The sequence below is a fragment of the Aythya ferina genome (assembly GCF_964211825.1).
Source record: "Aythya ferina genome assembly, chromosome: 6".
Classification (NCBI taxonomy): Eukaryota; Metazoa; Chordata; class Aves; order Anseriformes; family Anatidae; genus Aythya; species Aythya ferina.
The window spans coordinates 18,923,510-18,948,985 of NC_140303.1; the positions used below are offsets into that span (position 1 = coordinate 18,923,510).

At 40.9% G+C, this 25,476-nt stretch overlaps 1 long non-coding RNA gene across 3 annotated transcripts in view; it reads left to right on the plus strand.

Moving 5' to 3' along the window:
- The window catches only part of LOC311438588, a 118,491-nt gene that overhangs the window by 54,513 nt on the left and 38,502 nt on the right, over positions 1-25,476 (plus strand). Inside the window, exon 1 of one of the 3 annotated variants that reach the window (XR_014694193.1) lies at positions 13,720-13,798. The exons of the other annotated variants lie outside the window; for them this stretch is intronic. This is a non-coding gene — a long non-coding RNA (uncharacterized lncRNA). Of the gene's footprint in view, positions 1-13,719; positions 13,799-25,476 lie in introns of those variants that run through there. 3 annotated transcript variants of the gene reach the window in all.

Consider the following 25,476-nt stretch of genomic DNA (forward strand, 5'->3'; position numbering starts at 1 on the left):
AACTACTGGGAGAGGGGAAATACACAGCTCCAGAATCACAGGGCTGACTTGCCCTAGCAAACACTTTGATGTCGGAGGTGGGGAAGGATGAAACACATCAGGCAAAAAGGAAAAAAAAAAAAACCTCCCACCCCCCTTCCCAGCCTTGTGCTTACAAGGGAAAGCCCCTGACTTTTGGCTCACTTAGCAGAGGCAATAAAGCTTCCTATTACGAGGCTTCCTCTGATGTATCGTAACTGGTCTCAGGCTCCAGAAATCCGATCCCTTGGAACAAAACTTACAGTAGATGCTAATAGATTCTCTAGCCCAGTAATGCTGCACAATGCCCTCCATGGCCCAGAAAACAAACAAACAAACAAACAAAGTCCTTCTAATTCAGTCACATCCTTCTATATTCTTCATCTTTCCAACTCCCCAACCTGTTTCTTTTTCTTAGGTTACTCCACTTTTAAACAGAGATGAGCCAAACTCAGACTGCTTGTGCTCATGGACTGACTTCCCCAAAGCTACAGGCTGAGAGCCAACTTATTTTGCTGGGTCCTTTAAAATGGCAACAAATCTACGTGTGGCTGTTTGAGTTGGTCCCATTAAAGATAAGGATCATCTGCAGAGCTGGAACCTGCATCTGGAGTCAAAATTCCCAAGGCTCAAAGGGTTTAGATCAGATGTCTGGGAATGAAGCCCTTCTTCTTCGCCTTAGACATCTGATCTAAAACAACTTCAAACTTGTAACTTCCTTCAGATTAACCTCAACTGTGAGAGGCCTGGGGATTCACATTCTTGGCTGACTAGTGTGACTTCTCCATGCCTCGTATCACCACAGTTGATTAGAAATATTTTATTAACTTTCAGCTCCTGTCTCATGCATGAAGGTTAATAGCCAAGAATATCCTTGGAGAAGGTACCTTGTATTTAACAAATGAAGACCAGGATCGGGCTTGAAAAGGGGAATAAAATTCCCCATCAGTCCACTAGAGGGTAGCTGCCTCCAGAGGACAGCTGAAATCCTTCAGCCCAGCCCCAGACAGTGTGCTATGCCTGCCTGCACTCTGCTTGACATGACAAAGCAGCGTTAACAGGCTTTCTCTCCTCCTTTTACCCTCAGTGAGCTCTAATTTCAGATTTAATAACCTCAGGAATAAAAAATAAAAATAAAAAAGCATCAAAATTCTAATGACTCTCCTAGAGAAAGATAGGAAAATTAGCACCAGAGAACAGTTTGCATCTGAAATTGCTAGACCTTTAAACAATAGACAAGTCGCCACTAAACAATGGGATTCTGATATATAACCTGCATTAACAAGTTTAAGTCTCCTAATTTTATATCCCTGGTATATTATTTAGTGGTATTTGTGGGCAACAAACATTGATATGAATAGGATAGTTCATGTGCATTATGTGGAAAGAATCTACATTATATATAATGCATAAAGAAATCTACACAGCCTTCAGCATGCCAGCTGTTTCTGTTTATGACACTGAGTTATTCATGAAATCCAGGAAGACATTTTGTAGTAAAATATGCTACCTGCTTGCTTTTAAACTGCTGGAGTTGTCTGTCCAGCTAGCTAAATAATTAAGGGAGTGATGTGAAATTAAATATCACATTTCAATCCACCTTTTCCCTTCATCAATTCTTTCTTGTAAGAGGAGCCAGGAACTAGAGAAAAATATGACTCACAGGGGCTGTTTAGGTGTTGCTATCATATGTACAGAAGGTAAAGAGAATGATAATATGCCTTTCCTGTCTGTAATAGTGTTCACCATTGCAAACCTTTCTGCTTGTTACAGTAGAGTAAATGGGGTGTTTAATTTGGGATTCAGTGTAGTCTGGAGTCAAGGTGCAGCAGTTTTATTACAGAATACAATTTTATTGGAGACTGAAGATTTAAATTCCGCCATACGTACATCTATACATGGAAGTTCTGCTTTGCAGATGCAAGCTACATACACACACACATAGTTCCTGTATGTTAAACATACTCTCTGATTTTTCAGTCTGAATGAACCAGGGAATTATGATATGTTTCTGCATTTTCTAGTGCACTGAAAAACCTTGTTAAAATGCAGCCTCCTTTCCTCCAGCCATCAAGAAAAGAAAACACACACACGCATTCAAAAGGAGCAAGTGCTATTTTTCATTTCCTCCTTAGATTTTTGACAGTACCCGCAATGTCTCCAGTTCATGACCGCCAGAAAAAAAAGCTTTTGGTTTTGGAAAATACTTTCTTTGTTTATCTTTTTTTTTTTTTTTTTTTTCCCCAGCAAACAGCAGCACACCCCCCACCCCTTCCCCCAGAAAGGTATTTAGATCATGTAATCACTTCTCCTGTATTTGGTCTAAATCTTAAGATGGAAGTCTTTCAATAGAATGATTTTCTGGCAAGGCCACAATATGATGTATATATTTGGAAATCAAATTATTTAGAATTATGACCATGTCATCAAAATAAGCCATTTTGAAATGCACTGCTAGCTCTCCAAACAGATTGTATGGGAAAAATTGGATAACACTTGGCTTGAGCGCTTAGAAGTCAGTAAAACCAAAACACTGGGGACCATTTCATTTCATTTTCGTCAAAATACAAATCCATCTCCATGCGCGTGGGGGCTGCTGGTGGGGGGGACCCGCAGCGGGGGCCCCAGCTCCGCACCCTGCGCCGCGCCAGCCGGCAGGTGGTGCCCGCAGTTTAAGGACATCTGTCTGCTCCCTTCCTTTCCCAAGATTCAGAGATAAATAACATCCAAGCAGGAATCCTGGCTCAGACGGAATATTTAACACCCGCAGATCAAAAACTGTAAAGCTTTTACCTACACCAGTACAATAAAACCAGCTTTAAGAGCCTTGTTATTCCTGGATTTAATGGCTTAGGTTTTGTTTGTTTGTTTGTTTGTTTGTTTGTTTACAGCCCTTGCAAACCAAAGAGAGAAAATAGTATTGTTGCATAGACTATAAATACTGTTGCTGTGGATCTATTTTATACCAGGGGAAACTAAACAAAGGTTCTCAACTGCTAGCATATTTCTGTATCATCCATGTTTACTGGCACACTGTGAAGCTGCCTTCTCTAACATACCACAGTAGCTGTGTACCTGGATGAAAGGAAATTATTTCTTTACAGGCAAAAGAGGGGGCTCATCCTGCTGTGGGTAATCACAGACAATTTCCATTTAGTTAGCATTTTCCTAACCTTCTTTTGTTGTGCTCTTTGACACCTAGCTAGTGGTAGCCCAAGGTCATTGCCTGCCAGGGCTGCTATTTTGCCAGCAATGTATTTACACCAAAGTTTGGGATGAACAGTTTTTATCCAAATATTAGGAAAAAAAAAAAAAAAAAAAAAAAAAGCTGAACTCATCACTTATGAAAGAGACATACTGACAGTCCAAGTATTGCCTTCTTTATTCATATGTGCACATAGCTTTAGAGTGAACTAACACCTAGATCTTGCCAATGACCTCAACCTTGATCTGGAGGGACCATTTATTCACTAGCAAAACATTCATTCTCCATACAAACTGGTCCTGGGACTGCTGCTTGTGTGACATTTGGTCCTCTATTAATAAACACATAAGACACAAAATCACTGTGATTTTGTCCTCTCACCATTTGGGGCTGTGTGTCATGCACGCAGCACCATAACTACTCCTGAGGAACTCTAAATTTGAAATCTGCATTTGGTGGCTTTGCAGATCTCGGAGGAATTATGGGCAGTCCCGAGGCAAGTGAGGGCTGTGAAAGCACTGAGACACACACAAAGGCAAGCACAGGCGAGAGAAGTCAGCCTTCCTTTAGATGAGGCAAGGGCATTTTTCATGACTACACGAGGAGCATATTACTGGTCCCTGCTCATCAAAGCCTAGGAACCACCATTTTGCAGTCACAACAGCAATAAAATTGTGGTTTGGACAGGCGTGCACACCCACCTCGGCATCGGAGTTCCTCTGCTCACTCAGCAGCCTAGCTCTTTTTCTAATTATTATGAAATGGCAATAGATTTTAGATTAGGAATGAGACAGGAAATGAGGGGAAAGTCCTATGTGCATCTGGAAAACACACAGGGTAAAAATTAACTTTGACGCTCAAAGCAAACAATGTATGTATACATGTGAAAGCAGTCTCTGTGTGAATTTTCTAATAACTGTAAGGTGTACCTCCATCTTAAAACTCGTGATTTTAAAATTGAACACAATATGTACTGTTGTGATGCTGCAGAAGCCAATAAGGTATTTTTGAAAATAAAGCCATATAGCAGAAATAATTGCGTCCAACTCTGAGCGGGAATTAGCCTGGCACTGCAAATTATGAACCTTGCTTTATAAGAAGGGGGCTTCATAATATGATGATTTGGCAATTTGGAGGGATGGTTATTTTCATTTTAACAGGCCTCTGCTTAATATATGTCCCCTTGGGGATGTAATGAAGGTTAACAACTTACATGTGGGAAGAAGGGATTTTAGTGATTAGGGAAATTGCCGGCTCCAGTTTGTGTAAGCATGCATGTGGCTGAGACAGAGAGTGCTTCCTCCCCATTTATGACACCACTGCACAAAATGTGAGTAAATGAAACATTTCTGGGAAAAACCATATGTAATATAGAACTCAGTCCACCAGGGGCTGAACAGAAGCTATGAATACCAGCCTCTGGATCTGAGCTGGTGTCAGATCAGGTGTCAGAGGGGGAGACAGATAGTTCACATCTAAGGGTGCATCAGCATCTTAGCGAAATTCTTGCCTTGACAAAACAAGGCAGATCACATATTAGGCTCAAGCAGACAGACTGGCAGCTCAAAGAGGCAGAACAGATCATCTTGCATCTAATGCAGCAGTGTTTTTTGAACAAACTTCCTATGTATTCCATGCAATCTGAATTCAAAGCTCAGAAGAGACTCCAGCTGAATTTTTCTCTATAATGCTTCACTTTATAAGATTCGTTATTAAATTACTTTATAATTGATTTGGTATTAAAAAGCAAATCAGAACTCTACTTTCAACCAAAACCAGCTGCCCACTTACATTTCTGTGCATTCTTGACCCAGTGTGACAATTACCAGGGGAAAAACATCCCTTTACAATATTGAATGCAGTCCTGCGCCTGGACATTCAACAATATTCATTGGCCCATATAACTTAAACAAGAGCAGTTTGTTAGCCTAATAAATCCAAGTTTTGGGCTGAGAAATAAAGGTGCTGTCAATAACCCTTTAGCCAGATAATAGAAAGGGGATTATGTGATTATTCTGTCAAAAAATTAGGTTTTGTGCTTTTAATTGGCATCATATCCTGTCATGAGTCTGTAGGGTTTAAATCACAGTCCACCATGTTTGAGTGAGAAGGAAACCTAATAGTAAATCCTTTCATCCCACAGCCTGTAGAGTTTTTATGTGAAGTCCTAATTTCTGTTAAAATACTTCCAAAGAAAGACAACAGGAAACAGTAAACATGGCAACACCACAAAAATACTTTTCTGATGCACTATTTCTGTCAGTGTTCAAAGAATAAGTTGTATGGGCTGGAAAGGAAACTGCTGTATCATTAAAAGCCAAGCAGGCTAAAACAGCCACCCTTTTGTAAAATGGCCCCCCTTCCTACCATCTCTCATAAATCTTGTTTCAAACTAGTCTAAAGCCGTGGATTGACTTTGCCTCTTGCAGTAATGGCTTGAAACTGTTGTGCATCACAGTTCTGCGTTCAAAGGGAAGCAAGAGTATTTAAAAACAACTTCTGGTGCAGGACGCAATTATAACTGACAGCCAGATGTCTGCCCTGTCTGGTACAGCAAGCTGAGGAGAGATTGCAAATGGTCTTGAGACCTTTGGATCTAAACAGTGCGTCCAAGTGAGTGATACACAGATAAACAACAATACCACAAATCACTGACACCAACAGAGGGGTTGCTGGTACTGATAAAGATTTTAGATGTCGGGCAGCAGCTGACCCTTCCACCCTCCCCTCTCCAATTTTTTACTGGGCCACAAACAAAGCACGTTAGTGGAAAAGGATTCAGCCTACAAAGTGTGTTTATATATCCACTGCCCATCTTGCAAGGAAACTCTCATGAGTATTTGTTTAGTTTACAAAAGTTAACTGGACTGCAGTGAAAGGTATTTGATATTTTGATTAAATTGAATGTCTGGAACATTTGTTGCATCTTCTGTAGTGCAGGGGGTTCACCCCAGGTGTATTACCTACCAAAAACATTTAAGAATGGACTAACACTAAAAATGGACCCTCTTTTCTCCACAGACTGATTTGATTACTTTAAATAAAAGGCACTGCTTTCACGTCAAAGTATGTTCCTTATGGAACTGGGGGCAATTTTAGAGACTTCTCACTCTCTACAAAGTATCCTATCTCGTGTGTCTTTTGTGAGGAGCGTACACACACCTACTGCCATAGTGAGTACAAGCTTAACTGGGAGTACTCTTTAAATTACACAAAGCTTGTGGGAAATCAGAAGAAACCACTCATCTTCATATTCTTCGCTAGTATTCACTATGGAACCAACCAGTTCAAATGCTTTAGAAGTGGATGAAAAGCTTTTATTAGCTTTCTGTATGCAATGGGTTGGGCCTTATCTGGCTCTTACAGCATTTTTAAAAGAATATGCTGTTAAACCGATATACGTTCACTGTATCAATGTTAGCCTACAGGGAAATGGCTGAAGACTGAACAGGAGTAATTTGAAACAGTGAAGACATGCAAATAATGTGAACAAAACAGAAGCTAATTTTTCAAATACTTTTAAAATAAGTAGTATATCTGATCCACCTTTAGGATCACCTTCTCCCTGTGATACCGACTTTTAAAACATCTTCCTAATACAAATTCATCTGTTTTGAATTATCTTGTGTTTTGAAACAAGATTTTGTAGAATTAAAAAAAAAAAATCGACAACAAAAACAAAGGGTGTCCAGGAGACATCTTTTCCTTATGTCCCAGTGAGAAAATTCACTGCATCACTTTTTCACAGGTCTTCAGTGTGTGACAAAGGCAGGTCTATGCAATATCATTAGAATGAAAGATAAGGGTCTCCATAATACAAAGATGTCATCAGTGATGTGAAAATTCCAATTCTGAAAGAGGACCCCATTCCAAATATCAAGCTTGAAGGATTTAGTATTTTGAAACATTTTCCAGGTTGGTTCAATGTCATTGTGATAAAAAGGATGTCGCTTAAATTACAGAAACCTGATGTGCAAAGTTGTCCTGCTGGATGAATTGCCAAAACTTTTATTCACAGAAGAATCAATTCAACTTGTCTAAAAACTGACCAAAACCTTTTCTGTTCCTTGAGCCAAACTTACTTTGTGGAAAGATAAAGAATGACTAGGAAGGATGTAACCTTCATTCTCTTGCTTCCTCTTTACCCCTCCCATTTGACTCCCATTCCTACAACAGGCACTGCTTGTTTGGACATCACCATTTAGGCCTTTACCGCACTTGACCCATTCAACACATATTGCTGTGACCTTTTCACTTTATGGGCAACCATTTTGCAAAAAGTATTCTTGTTTACCCCTAGTGAATGAGATGCTTGGGCTAAGATGTGTGAATGGTCTATGAAACTAGGACGACAGTTTTTCACTTATGTTTCTGAAAAAGGTGGAGACTATATTAATTCAGCAAAAAAGGTCTTGACTATATTAATTCAGCAAAATGGTTATTTTCCTTGAGAAAGGGCCACTGTAGCAAAGCCGTTCTATATGATGCTACTTTAGGGGCTGTTGCAGCACACTGTGGTGTAGATGTGCCCTAGCAGACCTTCACTCTAAGAGAAAAGGCTCTGAGCTTATGCTATGCAGCAAAAAAAGTCCATATTACTTGAAGTGTTAAAGCACTGCAAACCAAACCTTTTTTAAGTGTGAATGAAGATAAAGACGCTAGATTTCCCCAAGGAAAATAGAGCTGCCAAGAGTATCTGTTTGAAAAGAAAGACTGTCAGGTTTGAATCTTCTGTGAAAAGACAGATCACATGGAGGGAGGGAACTGGGGCCAAGTGATGGCCCTGTTTTGGCCAGCATTGGAGTCTGGGGAATAATTCATGAAAGGCTCAAGAAAGCCTCTGGAGTCTTTTTTACATCAAACTGGCACATGGACACATGCTGAGTTTTAAGCATTCCTGCTTAAGTTTGTTGTTTTAATAAGCTTTGAATGGTCACATAGCCCAAATCCATTTTGATGTGTTGAGTTTTATTTTGTTTGTAATAATTTTTAAAGCTAATGATTACAGTGTAATATTATGTATGGGACTCTTCTTGGAGACAGTCCTTGTTTAGATGAGAAACTTTTAAATAGCTTTTGCAGTATAACATATTCCTTGCTACAGCACTTCTAAACAGTATTTTAAGATCCTGGTATCTGTCATCTATATGACAGATATAATATCTGCTCAGCCTTGCTTCAGAGTGCATCAGGAAAGCACTGCACACCAGAGGTCAGGAGGGAGAAGAAGGCCCGCAGGTGGTAGCAGCCCTCCCCCTCCCCTGCAAACCACCCCAGCAGCATGGCTGGGAGTGGGAAAAGGAGAGGGGGAGATGACACAATGTGGTCTGAGACCAGGGTGGGCTACTGGCAGTCTGTGTCGTGTTCCCTTAAAGGCAGAATTTGGGTCAATGCAATGATGCTTGAAATCCTGGCCCCAGCTACCCCAGGGGTGGCAGAGCTGCCCCTCCAGTACAGAGACAAAGGGAAGGCTCTGCCTCATGCATAGCTTTCACAGGGTACATGCATAGCTTTCACAGGAGTGTTGAACCCCTAATCCCTAAATGCTCAGCAGGGTGAATACAGCAGTCTGGTAGGGGTTTCTAGTATAAAGTAGGAAGTTCTCCATTTGTGTTTGCTGCTTATAATTCCTATGGCTAAGCACTGCAGCTCTGTAGTTATGCTGAGTTGGGTGCTTTGAGGCAGTCATGTTAGACTGTTTCTGTATTGCTACGTTCACCATTTATGAAGTCGTCTCTGTAAGATACCAGGAAATACACTAAAGAAATGTTAACATTTTCTTGAGAACTAGTAATAAGATACATATGTGTGTGTGTGTAGTGCAAGCAATGGAAAAGAAAAATGGGACTAAGCCAAAACAATAAAGAATGAAATGATTCCATAACCACCTCTCAGCTTAAGAACACAAACTACATTACATTATAAGTGATAACTACGCTACTAAGCAAGAAAGAAAACTCCAAGCTTTGTCTAGACGATCATAAATGCTATCCCTTTCTGGTCTCAGATGTAAAACTCATAGACTGGAGCTACCACTTACTCCCTGGAAAGGGTTTCTGGACATTCAAAATTACCTCACTCATCAGAGGAATTTTGGATCCAGATAGTGCTTTAGATTAGAGTTCAGAAAGAAAATCCAAGGACACGGATAGTATCAAGTTAGATAGGAGTTGCATTGATTGAATAACCTATAGCTGCAGAAACTACAGCTATTTTTCTACCGTGTTTCACTTATCTGACTTTCTTCTCAGGAAAGCTTTTATGGGGGACATCTATCAGTTTGGACACAGAGGCACAGTGCTCATTGGCATATGCCCATTAAACTGTACTAAAACTACAATGCAGGTACCATTTCAACTGTCTTATTTTTATAAACTTTAATTTTAAATCATTATCTTCATTTATCTCTGTCCTCTTATACATCTGCAGTATACTAATCTCTGTATTAGATGACTACATAGGAAAGAAAAGGTTAAAGTTTTGATAGAAATGTGCATTTTTTCCAATCTAATGATCTAGTCACAGTTCCAGACTAACTCCCCAGCAATGTAGCCACCAAACTTCAGGGATTTTGATAAAAAATCATGGGACTGTTTATTTAAACTTTGCTGTGATTTCGTCTTCCCTTGGGCACTTCCTGAGAGTCCTCACTGGGAGGCCTGTTTTGCAAGACCCCACCACCTAGGCATTGGGCATTCATTTGGGAGGTGGCAACTGTGGGCTCCAGTCCATATCTGAACCTACAGAAAAAGGGTTTGGCTTGTGGACTCCTGAATATCAGGGGAGTATAACGATTTCTAACCTATATGAACCAGGCCTTCCTTCTCAAGTTATAGTAACCAGGTCCCTGGAAATGTTTTCGTTGCTTTGAAGGACCCATATTTTTCATTATATTTTCACCTGACTTGCGAAATGGCAGTTTTCAGCAAATAAATGGTTTCCCTAAAAAGAAATAAAAATAAAAGTAAAAATAAAAATAAAAATAAAAAATAAAAATAAAAATAAAAGCCCCCCAAAAGTACTTATCACTTGTTTTGCAGGCAGTTTTGGTAAAAGAAAATTAAAGTCCTAATTGAAGTCCCTTTAAGAGATTCCAGAAGTGAATATACTTGACTTTGTGACTCCATCATCATACTTAAATTTATTTTCAGAAATCAGAATGAAATTTAGCTGCACAAATTCAACTCTAATCAATACGAGTTCTGTGGCTAAAGCCCAAACAACTCTCACAGAGCATCTTGTCTTCTTTACCTAAAAAATTCTGGATTGATTTTCAGAATTTATCGTTTTCACAGTTGTTTTATAAAACTGGCTGTGGTAACCATGCATATGATAGTGTTAAATTACTACTAATCATTCTCTCAGTCCACAGCATACCATAGTCCAGCTTTGTACTGGTTGATATTAGAAAGTCACTACAAAGCTCACAGAGAAATGCTTTTAAAAATTAAAACAGAATAACATTGTCTCATTGTAGACAATGGCAAAAGTTCCATGACCCAAATAGATCTAGGATTCGGCCTCTTACAATGATCAGTATGTATCTTCTCATTTCCACCAGATTGCCAGTAGGTTCAGCACTGTGATATGTGCCTAGAGTATGCTGTGTTTCACAGGTGCAACCTGCTTGATCACCTATTAAAGAGAATACCAAGACATAGACAGAGGTTATGTGTAAATACACTAACAGAGTGACTGCAGGCTTCCCCCCGTACACACATTCCCCATGTCTCTAGTCTCATCTTTCAGCCATCCTTGGTGGAGGGGAACGTTCCTCCCCACAGAAGTGACCTGACAGTGCCCGTTGGCATCTGATGGACCTCTTGTGGGGCCAGTCTTTGTCCCCAAAGGGATTAAGACCATCCCTAGTCATGCTAGTCCCTCACATTACTCCACTGAGGTTGTTCACTTTCATCCAGGACAATCCTGCCAGCCTTGCACAGGTGCCAGCCCAGGCATGGTTCCTGCATCCTGTCCTTCTGCTTTTTCTCCATGATGATGGCATACTTGCTTCCTTGTGCCACTTCTGCTGGTTAAGAAGAAAACTCAATCACCTAGGAAAGGGTTAAATTACTTTGATGCTTCCGTGATGAAACAATCTGTAGCATGTATACATATTTATATTCAAGGAGTTTCTCAGTTTTTTCTTTCTCTCCAAAGAACAATTGCGAATGCTCCTCTTCCAAGGTTAACAATTTCCAGTCCATCACCTTTTTTACCACATCATTTCATCCTGCAGGTTTCTGATTTGATGGCTGTTATAGGTTTAAAAAGTTTAAATTGACCTTGACCTGCAAACATATGATTTACAGTAGATGATATTGTTCTGGAAAAACAAAACTTCTGTCCTGAAGCAAGACTGCATCAAATGATTTACAGTACTTCTCCTGGGTCAGCTTCTGGTGTATTTACTAACACTGTACATTATTTTAATTCCTCCAGAAGCCCCATTGCTTTTGGAGGCACTCTTCCAAGAGTGAGGCAGAATCACAATATGAATAAATATATCAAAATGTGGTCCACCATTATATTGTCATGATTTTGAAGGTAAATTCTCTGGTCACTTCAAACTTTGTCTTCAGGTCTGTTTGCAAAGTCTCTGTGAATTCTTCAAATGTTTTTTTTTAATACACAGATAGTACCTGCTTTCTTTTAAAGAAATGCCTATTGGCAGTATCATGGGCTACCTTGAAATATGCTACATATGTTTGTGTTGGAAGAGAAAAGTCCTCATGCTACCTTAGAAATGTGGAAATACAGTCTCGCTGCAGGCTTTCGTGGGGCAGGTTTTCAATCACAGTGCGTTTAACAATTAATTGTGGAATGATGAAAATATGTCTTTGTGGTGTCCCTGTGAAGCTTGAAAGTTTGGAAAAAGCATGTTAAAGAGGCAAGACTGGCACTGAAATGTTCCTGGTATCATTGCTCCCTTTTATGTTTTTTGGCATGCTCTTTAGGAAACAGCAGAGAAAGAAAAATATGAAATTGAACACAGCAAATTTAATTATAAAACAAAGCTACCCACCTTGCTTTCAGGGTCAGGAAGTATAATCGCCTCCTTTTGACGCAAGAATGAGTTTAACAACATATGTTAAATGAACAATTATTTAAAATAAAAGGAAATGACCTTAAAAACAGCTGCAGTATCTCAGGCTATAGCGCAGACAGCAGTGCAGAAAAACAGCCCATTGTGGAACGAGGGCACATGCACAAACGAGAGCGCTCCTGCAACTGTACCCTTTCAAAGACAAAGCAAAAAGCAATCATTGCACAGAAGACTGTAAAATGTCTTGCTTGTATTCATTCTCACCAGCTTGTTCTGCCTCTGCTTTTTTATTTATTTATTTATTTATTCTTTTTGGCTGCAAGACTAGATCCTAGTGCCCAAAGCCACTGTTTACTGCACAATGGCACTATGACACTGGATTTTTTCCAGCAAACTGTATTTTAATGAATGTTGCAAGCAGTGGAAAGACCAGAGCAAGCACAGCAGCACTGAATGCATAGCGAAGAAGAATAAAAAGAAAACAGCTTTTTGCAACAGAATAAATCCATTTTTATTGAAGCCGACCGCAGTCACATGACGGCGCGGTTGCCTTTAGGACAGCACAGAACCAGCCCAAAATGGTAAAGAAATTAAGCAGGTCTGCCTCCTCCTCGCACAGGCTTTTTAGCCTGTCGACGCGTTGCCTGTCCGTATCCCTCGCAGCGCATCTGTAGAGCTATTAAATTGGATAATCCCTCTGGCCTTTGATACATTTCTGGACATGATTATTTCATTACTCGCAGTATATCAGTAGGATCATAATAAAAAGGACTTCTGACAACCTGCCAAGAGTTTTGTGGCCTTGTAAACACAAAAGTGCTCTAATAAAATTTTATTAAGTGTTAAAAAGTCATAAAAAGTGAAATAACATAAACTACAAAATTTACTGTCCTCAGCAAATGCTGAAAATATCGTCCATAGTAAAATTAAATTAGCATGTAATAGACAGAGAAGCAGTGTGGAGTGGGTTTAAAAGAGGATCCAGGAAAAAAAAAAAAAAAAAAAAAAAAAAGAGAGAGAGAGAGAGAGACGGGAAGGGAGAGAGAGAGAGAGGGGAAAAAAAAAAAAAAAAAAAAAGGAAGAAGAAGAAGAAAGATTGCACTTGCGCTAAATACGGGTGGCGGGGCTGGTGGCTGGAGGCGGCTCGGGCCGGGCGCCAGGCGGCGCTGTGGGAGCGGGAATGCGGCGGCCCCGCAGCGCGCAGCGCCCACCCCCGGGCCGCCGGGGGCGCTCCCCCACCCGGCACGAGCAGTCTGCGGGGATTTTTTGATTTTTTTTATTTTCGAGGGGGGTGGCAGGCTTTTTTTTTTTTTTCCGATTTCGTGTAAATAAATAAATAAATAAATAAAAGAAAAGAGAGAGAGAGCAAAAATGAAAAAAGAAAAGGGAAATGGAGTGGGGAAAACAATGAGGGGAGAGCTGGGCTGGAAGGCGCCCGGCGGGGCGGGCAGCGGCTCCGGGCAGGGCCGGGCAGGGCAGGGCAGGACAAGGGCCCGGCCGCCCTCCCTCCGTGGCGCCGCAGGAGCCACGTAAGTTCATCCTTTCCTTTGCCCTCGGCAGTGCGGGAGGAGAAGGCGCGGCTGGTGCCGGCAGCGCGGCGGGGATGGGGACGGGAAAGGGGACAGGGACGGGGACAGCGCCAGGGTCGGCGGCGGGTGCGGGGGCACCTCCCGGGGGCACCTCCCGGGCTCCCGCCCGGTGCTGCCGCAGCTGGGCGCTGCGCCGGGGTTCACCCTCGATCCGCCGGGAAGGGAACGGAGCCGCCTGGCAAAGCCGCCCGAAATTGACCCGGGGTCTGGGGGAGGATGAAACGAGAATAATACAACGGGGAAATTGACTGCAGATTTGCGGGTAGAAAATACTTCAAGTTTCGTTGTAGGCAGGTGAGGAGGAGAAGTGATTCTCATGTGGCCAGGCTGATGTTCAAGGCCAACTCCCGTAGGGATACGAGTGGCTCGCTGCCCACGCCTGGCTCCTCTTCGAGCCCGGGCTGGGAGCGGGGACCACAAGTCCCGGACCGGCCCCGACCGGGAGCGGGCAGCTCTTAGGCAAAAACTGCCCCGAAGAGGCGTATTACGAGCAGGGAGAGACAGTGTTGTTCTCGCCCAGAGGGGTAGGAAAATTCCACGAAGTACTTTTTAGTAGAAATTCTAAAATTCTGGAAGTAATTTGCATTTTAGTAATCTTGGATTCATGCACTGTATATTAAGGGAGGGTTAAAAAGAAAAACTGTATACATATTGTGATCTATTTTGAGTCACATGAACGAATGGGAAAGTTGTAGGTGTAGTGCTTGCTTTAGTTTGAATGTCTTAAATTAAGCATGGCTTCCAAAAATAGGCATTTGTGTTTGAATATAAAGCTGGCTAGACCTGTGTGCATGTGCAGACCATACAGCATAAAATGTATATTTATCTCACTCATTCAAAACTTGAAGTGTTTTATACACCCTTGTATTCATCACCTCTGATTAAAAGAATGGGGATATTACTGTGTAATTTATATATATCTTTACTGGCAAAATGCAGAAATAAAATATATTTGAATAAATAGAAAAAAAAAAAAAAAAAAAAAAACACTTTGCTTTTCTTCCATCTCAGATTTTTATATAAAACTTCAGTAGTCTTATGGTAATGACCACAACTCATAATGTTCACAGAAAGGAGTTGCACCTTTTAAGCTGAAGAAAAATAACACATCACATTGTCTACTACATTGAAAAAGATGTGAGCTCTGAAACATCTACAAAAACGGGCAAGTTTTCCAAGAGAGCTGAATAATTATTTTCTCTGCCCTCTACAGTCTTCTGTCACCAGATATAATGTAAAGACTGCAAAAACACAAGCAGAAAGTGTAGCAGCAGTGTGATCAAAGCATCAAACTTACATGAATTAAAAACTCAGTGAAGCATTACAGACTTCCACATGCTAAAGTGTGTGAAAGCCTACATTACTTTGAAGAGTTTTAAGTGAAACGAAGTGGTTTGGGAGATACTTTGCATTCCTGAATGACTCTTCAGGATCAACTGTGATATCTTCTGGCTTTTGGCAACACTTGTAAGTCCCTCTTTATGGTGTGGTGTGCAGAGCCACACCACCATTATGTTTAAATCTGCTCTTTAGAAATCTAATTCAGTCTCCCAGTTCATCAGTGGTTTATTATTTCGTGCTGCACTCTGCCTGAACAAGTACGTGTGCAATATCATGGTGTGAACAAGCCCGTTTATTCTCTGGGGTTCGTGGACACGAGTCAGATTATATGCTTGTGTGTGCGGGATCCAGGTTTCAGTGGTGAGAGAAACTTTTTTTTTTTTTTTCTAAATTGAGCCTGGCGGACGGTGAAGATCATGTGGCATTACTTCGGCAACTGAATTTTTATATCAGCTTCAAGTGATGTAACGTTCCAACAAAAAGACACAGCAGGCAGCTATATGTTATATTTAAATGGCCGCAAGAAAGACTTGATGGCCAAGTGTCTGGTTCTGCGTTGGGGCACCGTGGGAGCTCCTGCTGTTTGCACCCAGTTTCAGCCCCACTCGTTTCAGTACCCCACATCGTGAGCTGCATCCCTGGCCGCAACCGGCAGTAACACAAGCCCTGCTTAGGAAAGTTTGCAGTCCGCCTGTCAGAAGGGCCTCAAAGGGTGAGGAAGAAAAGCACAGCCACAGCCGACCAGGATGCTTGCAGCAGGCAGGATGGATGTTGTCTGGGCTCAGGGACCAGGGTTGCACATGTGTCACTTCTTTTTCAGGGCTTCTCTAAGTGGTTGCAGAATTTAAAGGCACGCACCACCCAACAGAGGCCTATCTTGCAATACATTAACCAGATCTTTCTGAGTTGATTAATGGTTTCAGGCTTTTGTTGTTGGATTTTTTTATTTTTATTATTTTTACTGTAACACAGCTGGGCCCTACACTACAGAGATAGATAATGGATGAAATCTTGGCTCTCCTGAAGTCAGTCACAAAACTCATTGACTTCATTGGAGTCACGTTTTCGTCAACTGTATCGTAATGTTTGGTATCAACCATATGGAAGAGATTTAGTATTGGCTTTAGAAGAAATAGAATTAGCTCCTCTACAAATGATTTGCATGGGTTGTTATCTGTTTATTTCTCCAGGTAATATAAATGGCAACACTAAGTATAAAATAGACTAATAGCTGCAGAACATTTTGATTTCCTGTAACTACAGCATAACTTGACTGAAATCTGAACTTCAAATCAACAAACTTGGATTACTGTGTGTAAGACCGCCAGGTCTGCTCTGGACCGTGTGAGGGCATGTGAAGACATTCAAAGGCAAAACTGACTATTTACAGTTCATGACACTCTTTAGGACCACGGCGATGTGAAATTGTATGTCAAAGATGCATTAATACAAGAGGCAGTTAGTTAAACAGGAGCGGCAGTATTAATTTGCAGCCCTCACCCTTGTACATTTAGTGTTATTGAATTGTGCTTCCCCTTGATATTTTAAACAGATGCATCATAATGGACTCCTTAAAATCTGATTTAAACCATAACACCAGGATGTACAATTATGTTAAAAACTGGAGAGGGGGGGACTGATTGTCAGACTCCCAGCCACTCCCACAATCATCTTTTCACAGACATTTTTTTCTGATCTATTAGCCTGCCAGACAAGGATGGCATCTATCCAGTGTAAATACTACATTTTCAACATTTGGATGGTGTTTTGAGCAATATTTCTCATCCCCTGAGAACATATTCTTTATAAATACAATATTATCTGCAGCTCAGAGTAAGATTGTAGTAGGATGTGACTTTATAATGCAAAAGGTATTTAGAGAGCTCTGTGTGGACTCTCTAGAATAAAATTTCTTCCTTTCAGATATTTTAATTTATGGTGAAAATGACTTAAGCACAGCATCAAACACACTTTTTTTTTACTGGAATAGGGAGGATCCAGATATAATTTTAGAGGAATAACTCCATGTGTAGACAAGATCTGTTGCTACTGTTTAGCAGCATAATCTGCACTGTGCATATCTTAAAGTGGAAAGCCCCATTGGCATCTTTGGGACTTAATATCCTCATTGGACTAAATTCCTCACTGTGTATTCCAGTAATATCCCACTGATGCTGCCAGATGCTGACAGAACTCTGCATTGGAAATAATTACGAAAATAAGTTGAACTACATCCACAGCAAGTAGTGGATATTCTTAGAGAAAGAGCCCATTCTGAAATTTTCATCTTTGTTTTAAATCCTTCTCTTTCTTGTCAGAGGGAAAATGGGCAATATTTGAACTGAGACCAAGTAAGTTTCTTTTTACATTTAGTCATTTAACTAAAACCAACTTGGCTGCTTTGTACAGTCTTGTGTAGGGGAGAAGGAATTGCACCCAGCATGGCAGTTAGATTGCAAGCTTCTGGCTGGTGTGGCTTTACATGATTGAATTATATGCCCTGAAATTTGTGTTTGCAATTAAAAAAAAAAATCTGAGCTATCTTCAACTACAGAAGCATTGCTTAGGACTATTTATTTACCAGATACAGACTATTAAACTGGAACAAATATAATCCTCAAAATACTAGCTTCACATTTTCCTGGTTGTAGGTAATTTTCCATACGCATAACCTGCTGTTGTGAAAGAATGTCCTTACTTCCTGGCTTTGAAGTACAGCTTCCCCACCTTCTCTTCAGCTTGTGCCTCATGACACTCTGTGTCTTAGGTCCTATGTATGCCCAAACTGAATAAAATGTTATCAGCTGCTGTGTCAGTCTTGTTTGCAAGTTCCTGCCTGCCAACACCGAACTTGGCGTTCTGGTGACACAGTAATGCCTGGGTGGTGGGGCCGCAGGGGAAAGAAAAAAGAAATTGGAGATTTTTGCAATTAAAGCTGCATGAGAAAGATCATGGCTTTCAAAATCTCTAAAGCGTTTTACCATAGACCTGAAGGAGTGACATGTCAGCGTGGCTGGCCAGCCTCTTGCTCATAACCAGATCTGGGCTGAGTCCCCGGCCTGGCGGGCAGGATTTTCTCCTGAGCCCTTCCGTAGCCAGGGTGGGTGCTGCAGCCTGCAGGCGTGCGGCCCTGTGCCAGGTCTTCCTGGCAGAGAACTTGGCCTTGCATTTCCAGCCTTTGTAGCTGCAAAAATAACTGGGGTAATACGAAGCCTGAGTAAACTAAGGAGCTTGCAGGAAGATTGAAATAATGGTTCTGAGAAGTGTGAACCGTGCCCATCAAATGTGATACCTTAGAGGCCTGATAACAATGCATTCAGCGTAAGGCAGTATTAACTATTTAATGGCAAGCCGTGCCAGTACAAGTAACTGGCTAACCTGCTTGGCCTGCTGGTAGAGTCAGTCTGTGTGCAGGGGAAATACAAACTTCTCAGGACTTCTCCTTGCTTCATGGTTTAGTGCCAGGGCATCTCTGTCTGCCTCGCTCAGGGCTCTTCAGCAGCACCACCTGCACACAGCCCTCCCTGCATCACAATTAACACCTTCAGCCTGCTAGCCAGGGAAGCCTCAGAGCTCATGTCATTGCAGTGCAAGGAGAGCCGGCAGGCCTCTGAAACCAGATTGGAAGGCATATCCCTTTGGGTACATACTTACACCCACGTTCTGCTGTGTGAGCAAAGTGTCATCCATTCTCTACTTACCATTGTTTGGTGTGTCCAGAATGTGAAAGCCAGAGCTGTTGGGATAGGAAGAACAGCTGAAATATCTCTAATGACATCCAGTGCTAGAAAGTGCTTTGAAGTTGTATAGCTGCTTTCTTTTCTATGATTTCCAAATGCAGAAAGGAAAAATATATATATATCAATGTTAAAAGCATCAGTTCATCTACTTAATTAGATAACAGTTGCCTGTGTCATTTCTATTCTTCTTATGATGACCTGAAGTAGAGAAAGCAGAGAATTTTCTTGATGGTTATAAAATATTCATTATTTACTTCTGAGACAAAAAGAACTACATAATATTTACCAAAGACCAATGGCCAACATATTTAGGTATTTCAAAAAGTATATTTTTTACCTAGTTCTGTGACTCTTGATGGTGCTCCTGGCTGTGATGTGGTTCTCTGAGGGTCTCTGGAGTACCACCACCATTTTTCACCATCATCCATCTATCAGTGACATCATCTTTTTGAAATCTAGCAAATGTTTGCTTCTTCTAGTCCTATTCCTGTCAGATGGATATTTTCCCCATACAAGACAGGGAGAGAAGGACTGGACACAGCCTCACTGAACTGACTCCTCAGACCTTGCTAATAAGTGGGGGACTGCAAGTTGTGATACCTCTTCTAAGAATGCCAGAGTAGTCTTGGGTGATCTCCATGGCCAGTTTTGCCACCCAGCATAAGAAAATACCATTTAGGATGAATTTCAGCTTTCTGGGCTCTGAGGATCAAGCCCCAGGCTGCAGATGCTCTTCTGAGCTACTTGCTCTGAGCATTGCACACACATTGACCATCAATAAAGGCTGACAAAAGATACCCCTGCCATTGATGCAGACCATGAATGCCCAATGCTACATTCTCTGACATACTGCAACTGAATCTCATAATGATGACATTCACTCCATGGCTATAATTTAATGTCTTTTAGTTGTGCATTTTAGATTGTGACTTACTCCATGGAAAATGGCAAGATTATCTCCCAAAGGCCATAGTCTGCTCTCTTGACATAAATAAGCAGGTTCTTCAATTGATTGCAGTAGGAAAGTTATTCTAAAGCTTAGGCAGACCCAGGAGACCATGAAACCCTGGTTCTGCACTTAGTTCTACAAGCTCCAGTGAACACAGAGAGGCTGTGCATGGCCACTAGTTCCCATCAAAGGGCTGGGGTAGATATCAGTACGTGCCTTGGCATGTGTTGCAACTGAAACAGTACGTTTTACTTTAGCACAGAAACTACTTAGAGGCTTTATTCAGTTACAGGCCTACATTTCCCATTTCTTGTATATACAACTGCTGGTTTATAACATACTGTATGAGCCAATAAATTGGAAATCAAAGGCATATCTGCAAGAAACTTTAACAGCATGGTAGGTGGGTAAGAACTACAAATCTCACTTGTTATTCTGCCCAATGACCCAGAGAAGAGAAAGAAAATAGAAAGGAAACTGCTGACAGTTGTATAACCACATAAAAATATTAAAATACCAAGTTTCTTATGAGCATTTCATAATAAAACCCTGTCCTGATAATAGTTTTCATCTTAATTGTGTACTTCTCTGTGACTTTAATGTATCCAAATAATTTTCATTCATTGTTAAAGACATATTTCCTCTATGATTACATCTAGGTACAACAAAATTAAAGCTTTCTAAAATATAATTGCCTGGAAAAGGGAACTGCTGATACACTTTTAAGTGTAGCCCCATGACTGACATCTCTGGCAAGTAGAAATAAATAAATAAAGGTAATTGCTACATTGCTTGAGCAGTGAAGGAATTGCCATTTTATATATGACTACATTACAGTGTTTAGATAAATTACCTGATGTAGGTCAATAAAGTAGGACCAATTAACTTCTGTCTCTTAGAAAGACCTCAAAAAATGATTGTTCTTCATCAAACACCCACTGAAAGGACACCTCACTGTAATACACTGCGATAAAGAATTGATGCAGGAGGGAAATGTGCTTCTTTATCGGGTAGGTCCTAATTGTCCTTGACAGCCAACAAAAAGTCACAGAAATTTTACATAATTAATTTTATTGTTAATTTGCTTGAAATTTTGTCAATCAAAAGGAAAAAAGAACTGAAAGATTACCCACTTCATGTAGGGTTTATACAGAAATGCTGTTCTTCAAGACACCCAAGCAGCAGAAAGCTGTAGAATACTTTTGCAAGCTTTTGTCCTACGTGGGCTTGCTCCACTCTTGCTATCAGTCCTGGCTTTATGACACAGATTTTCTTCAGTCTAAAGCCACACAAACTTTCCAGATTTTTCAGTGCTGCCTCTAACATTTATATCTATCTCATGACTATGGGCTGCAATGTGCTGTTACTCTGGTGCCAAGCTTACCCACCCCTAACAGTTCGTGACACGTTTTCTCCCAACAGTGCTGGAGATGGCCTGTAACATAAAAAAGCTTTCTCTGTACAGAAGGATGCTGGCACAGGAGATGTTGTTACAAAGCTACACAAAAAAGCCTTTGCTATTTGTGCATGTTTATGTGCATTTCATTAGCAAAGAGGGGAAACTGCAATGGAAAGGAAACTAAGGGGAAACTTCAGTAGTTTCCTTAACTTCTTTTCTGGATGACTGGTGCAAGAAGTAGTGTGATTACTGGCATAAACTCTACATGATTACCACTTTAACCTTATTCCTCCCCATATAACTGTCAATAATATATATCCAAATATTCAGCAGTATATGATGTTAGCTGTGTTCTGGAAATAAATATTACTTGCTTATAAAAGATTTCAGTTATACAGCATTGCTACGAGAGGTGGGTAAAACACTTCTGCCAAATATTTTATTTACCCAGAAATTTGCCTAAATAAATGTATTTTTAATAACTTCCCAAATGAAATAACTTTTTTATTTTTTTTAGTATCAGTTTCAGTGTTTGCATTGTATAGCTAGAGTCAGATTTGCTTGTGCTAGTTGCTGAAAATTGAGGTAGAGATCATTTTCTCAACAGCAAACAGTTTCAGAGTGTTTGATTTGGAGCGAGCCTGTGTCACTCCAGTATGCGATGAAGTTGTTCTGCTGTGTTGCCCTAACCCATCAAAATGCGTTAATGCACTGTAGCCCATGGCCATCCTTGTTACAAGAGTAACATTTTAAATGAAAGGTCCTGACAATTCAGAAAGGAGGATGAAATCCCATTTTAGAAAGGAGCTTTTCTTTGCTCAATCCCATTAAGTTGCCCAGCTCATTGAGGACAGACGTTCACTGCATGCACACATCTGGCCCAGCCTCTCTGCATGTAACATCATTCATCACGATCTGTCATGCTAGTCTTGCTGCACGCATTACCCCAGCATGCCACAGAAAACTTTCCTCTCTCAGCACCTTACATTTCACTCCCTCGTAGGCATCCTTTGTTCATTCTAACAACAAAATGGTGCCATTCAGAACCTGTAGCAACATAATTGGTAGTTACGCAGCACACTCCTTCAGTCACTGAGAGGTCTGTGAGTGCAGGATCATGCTAGTATTACTGCACCATCCTGCACTGCTCCAAAAAAAAAAGAGATGTAAACCAATATCTTCATCATGCTTTTTGGCCCAGTGACTTCAAGAATGCTTTTTAAATTTTAATCCTCTGCATGTACATGCTAGGTGAAACAAGTCTGAAGAATGATAAACTGAGATAAAGTATGGCCTTGTCTTACATGGCGACCAGCAGCGAAACTCAAAGTTTCACTCAAGTGCAACAACTTCCAAAAATGCTGATCTTCCTCCCATACTGATTAAATATTAAACACATTATTTTGTGTATGCTGGTAAAAATACAGGGGAGCTGGAACAAATGAATGAATCTGAAAACTAATGAAATAAGAAAAATGTTGGTTATTTATTGATTGGTACGGCAACATGCTAGGAAGTATTAAGTCTCTGTGGATTATGAGAGTAAAAAACATAATTACATTTGTTTCATTGCTGCTATATAGTTGCTGTGAACCCTGGTGGTCCAGAACACTATTTCTGCTCTTTGAACATAATTTCAGAATTTTCCATTTCGTGCTCCAGCCCTGCCAGCCAAGTAGGTCAGTTCGTTACAAGTTTATGATTATTGAGACCAGAATCATACAGACGGAGGCATCCTGCTGTCTGTGAAAAGGAAGGCTACAAGGGCAATGCCTCCCAGGTATGACCACCAGGCAGCCCATGCCATTGTTAAGTTCTCCACATGAGACTGATGGACAAGTTGAACTTCTGGCTGACCTTTTGTTGCCACTCCACCGCATGCAGTAGTACCCTGACATTGTGCATCAGCATGGTTTTCTGACAGGGGCTGGTTATCTGTTGTAGGCTTTGCCTCCACGTGGAGTACAATTATGCTAGGCCACCGCTCAAGGGCTGATGTTTTAATTTTGAAATTTATTCCATTTTCTTCTGCTGAGGATCTATCATAGGCCATTTGCAAACAGGCTTCCATTGCTCATATTTAACTCATTGTCAGAAAGGAAGAAGCTCCTTATTCATGTACTTTAGGAGACACTCTCTTTTTCAAACTCACCTTCTCCAGCTGCACCCCAAAGCCTGTTTTTTGTGTCTTTGTCTCATCCAGCACCCCTGCCCCTGCTGCCTTCTATGCTGTCTGCTCTCAGTGACTGCATTAGACTGTTGTTCTCCAAACAAAAAGTATGTTATTTTTTCTCTTAAATTTCTCCATTGCATCCTGCCTGTTTTCTCAGTCATCTCAACTCTTATCTCTCAGGCTCAAAACCTTGGCACTATTATCAGATATTTGCTTTCTTTTGCCAGTCTGCTCAGTATTGCAGATAACCTTTCTGTAGTACACCAGTTTTTCATCTCTTTCTGTATGTCTTCTCTCTAGTCACTCCAGACTATGGAGTGACTCTATACTCTGTGTAGCCTTGCCTTCCCACAGCTCTGTGTGTATTTGTTTAAGCAGATTCAAGTTGTCATTTAAAAGATAGGCATGCAGATGAATAGCTGAGTCTGCCTGACAGACCAACCTGTGTTCCCAAAGCAAGGGACCAAGACAAAAGAATATGGTCTTGTTTTGGGCTACGAGCTATACACACTCAAGCTTTGTGAGAGGCAATGAAATTGGATGCAAAACCTGGCCATGATGCCAGCTATGGTTTTGACCTGCAGTCTGGATTAAATAGCAATACATACTTGGAAGGAGCTGATTTTTATCAGCTACTCATCGCTGGAAACATGCCCCACAGGTGCACACTGCCACTAGCTCCTTGTGCCAGTACAGGGGAATACAGGACCAAAAAAAGAACAAACACAGGGTTTCCAGGAGGAAACTACAGAAAAATAATCGCCACTTCTATTTCAGTTCTGCTGATCAATCACAGGCTAAAAAGCTGCTTATAAGTAGCAGGTTTATACCCTTCTTTTCCCAGCACAAGATTAGGTGCTGGCAACAGTATGGCCAACATCCCTGGCTGTTTGCTGAACATACTGAAAGCCCAGCACACCAAGCCCTTATTTCACAGCCCACCTCTACTGTTACATATCCACTGTTGCCTCCCCTTTATTTTTCCCAATTGTTTTATTTCAGTTATTTAGGGAAATGTTTTTTTTTGTTTTGTTTTCTTTTGTTTTTTCTTTCTGAAGCTGCCTGCTAATCACTTGAATCACTCTTGGACTTAGGCAAATAGCAATTAACTCAGAAATAAGAAGCTGTTGAGATTTACTAACACAGCACCAGCCAGCTCTGCCAGCACTCCACTGTAGACTAACAGCTTTGGTTTATTCACAAATACCACATTAACTTACAATCTTCAAAAGAGAGGTTATTTGGTAAGAATCTCAGTCCTTCCCTCTGTGTTTGACGTACAACAGCAATTGTATCACCAGGCCCTGAATATCTTGCTGCTGGAGTGTGACACAGTCCACGAGGCACAACTGCAATGAAATGTGGATACTTCCAAGACATTTTATACCTGTCAGGTTGGCAACAGATTTCTGCTGGTGACAAGACTTGTCGGAGCTGCTAGGCATCGCAGGCCTGTTTCTGTTTACCTTGCCAGCCCATTTGCAGCCAGCTGTTCTCCAGCAGGAGACAATGTTAAAGCAAACACCCACATGGAAATTGTCCGTAATAATTAAGATCCCAAGGCAGCAAGTCCCTTAAACACGTGCTTAACTTTGTTTAGTCAGGTGAGTGGTCTAAAATATCTCCTGAAATGTCTTCTACAGTTGTACAACCTATTAAAATGTTGTCAGCTGATACAAAAGTAATTACTTAGGTCTTCCACGTATATGTCGTTCAGTAATGCCCACGTGGCTGCAGTGGGCTTTTTTTTTTGCAGCTGTCCCACAATTTCTCACGTGTTTTTCACTCCTCTCTCCTGTTGATCCTTTGACAGTACTTTTGCCTGCCAATTTCTCAATTTGTTGATAATTCATCTTTTCACTCTTTATATCTTTTGTTATTTAGAAATAGAAGGGGACATTTCATTCATATTAATAAAGCTTTGTATGTTGTATTTCTGTACTCAAAGATTATAGGACTGATATGGTTTTTAGAAAAAAGTGTGTTTATTACATTTTGAGTATTATCATTCCTGGT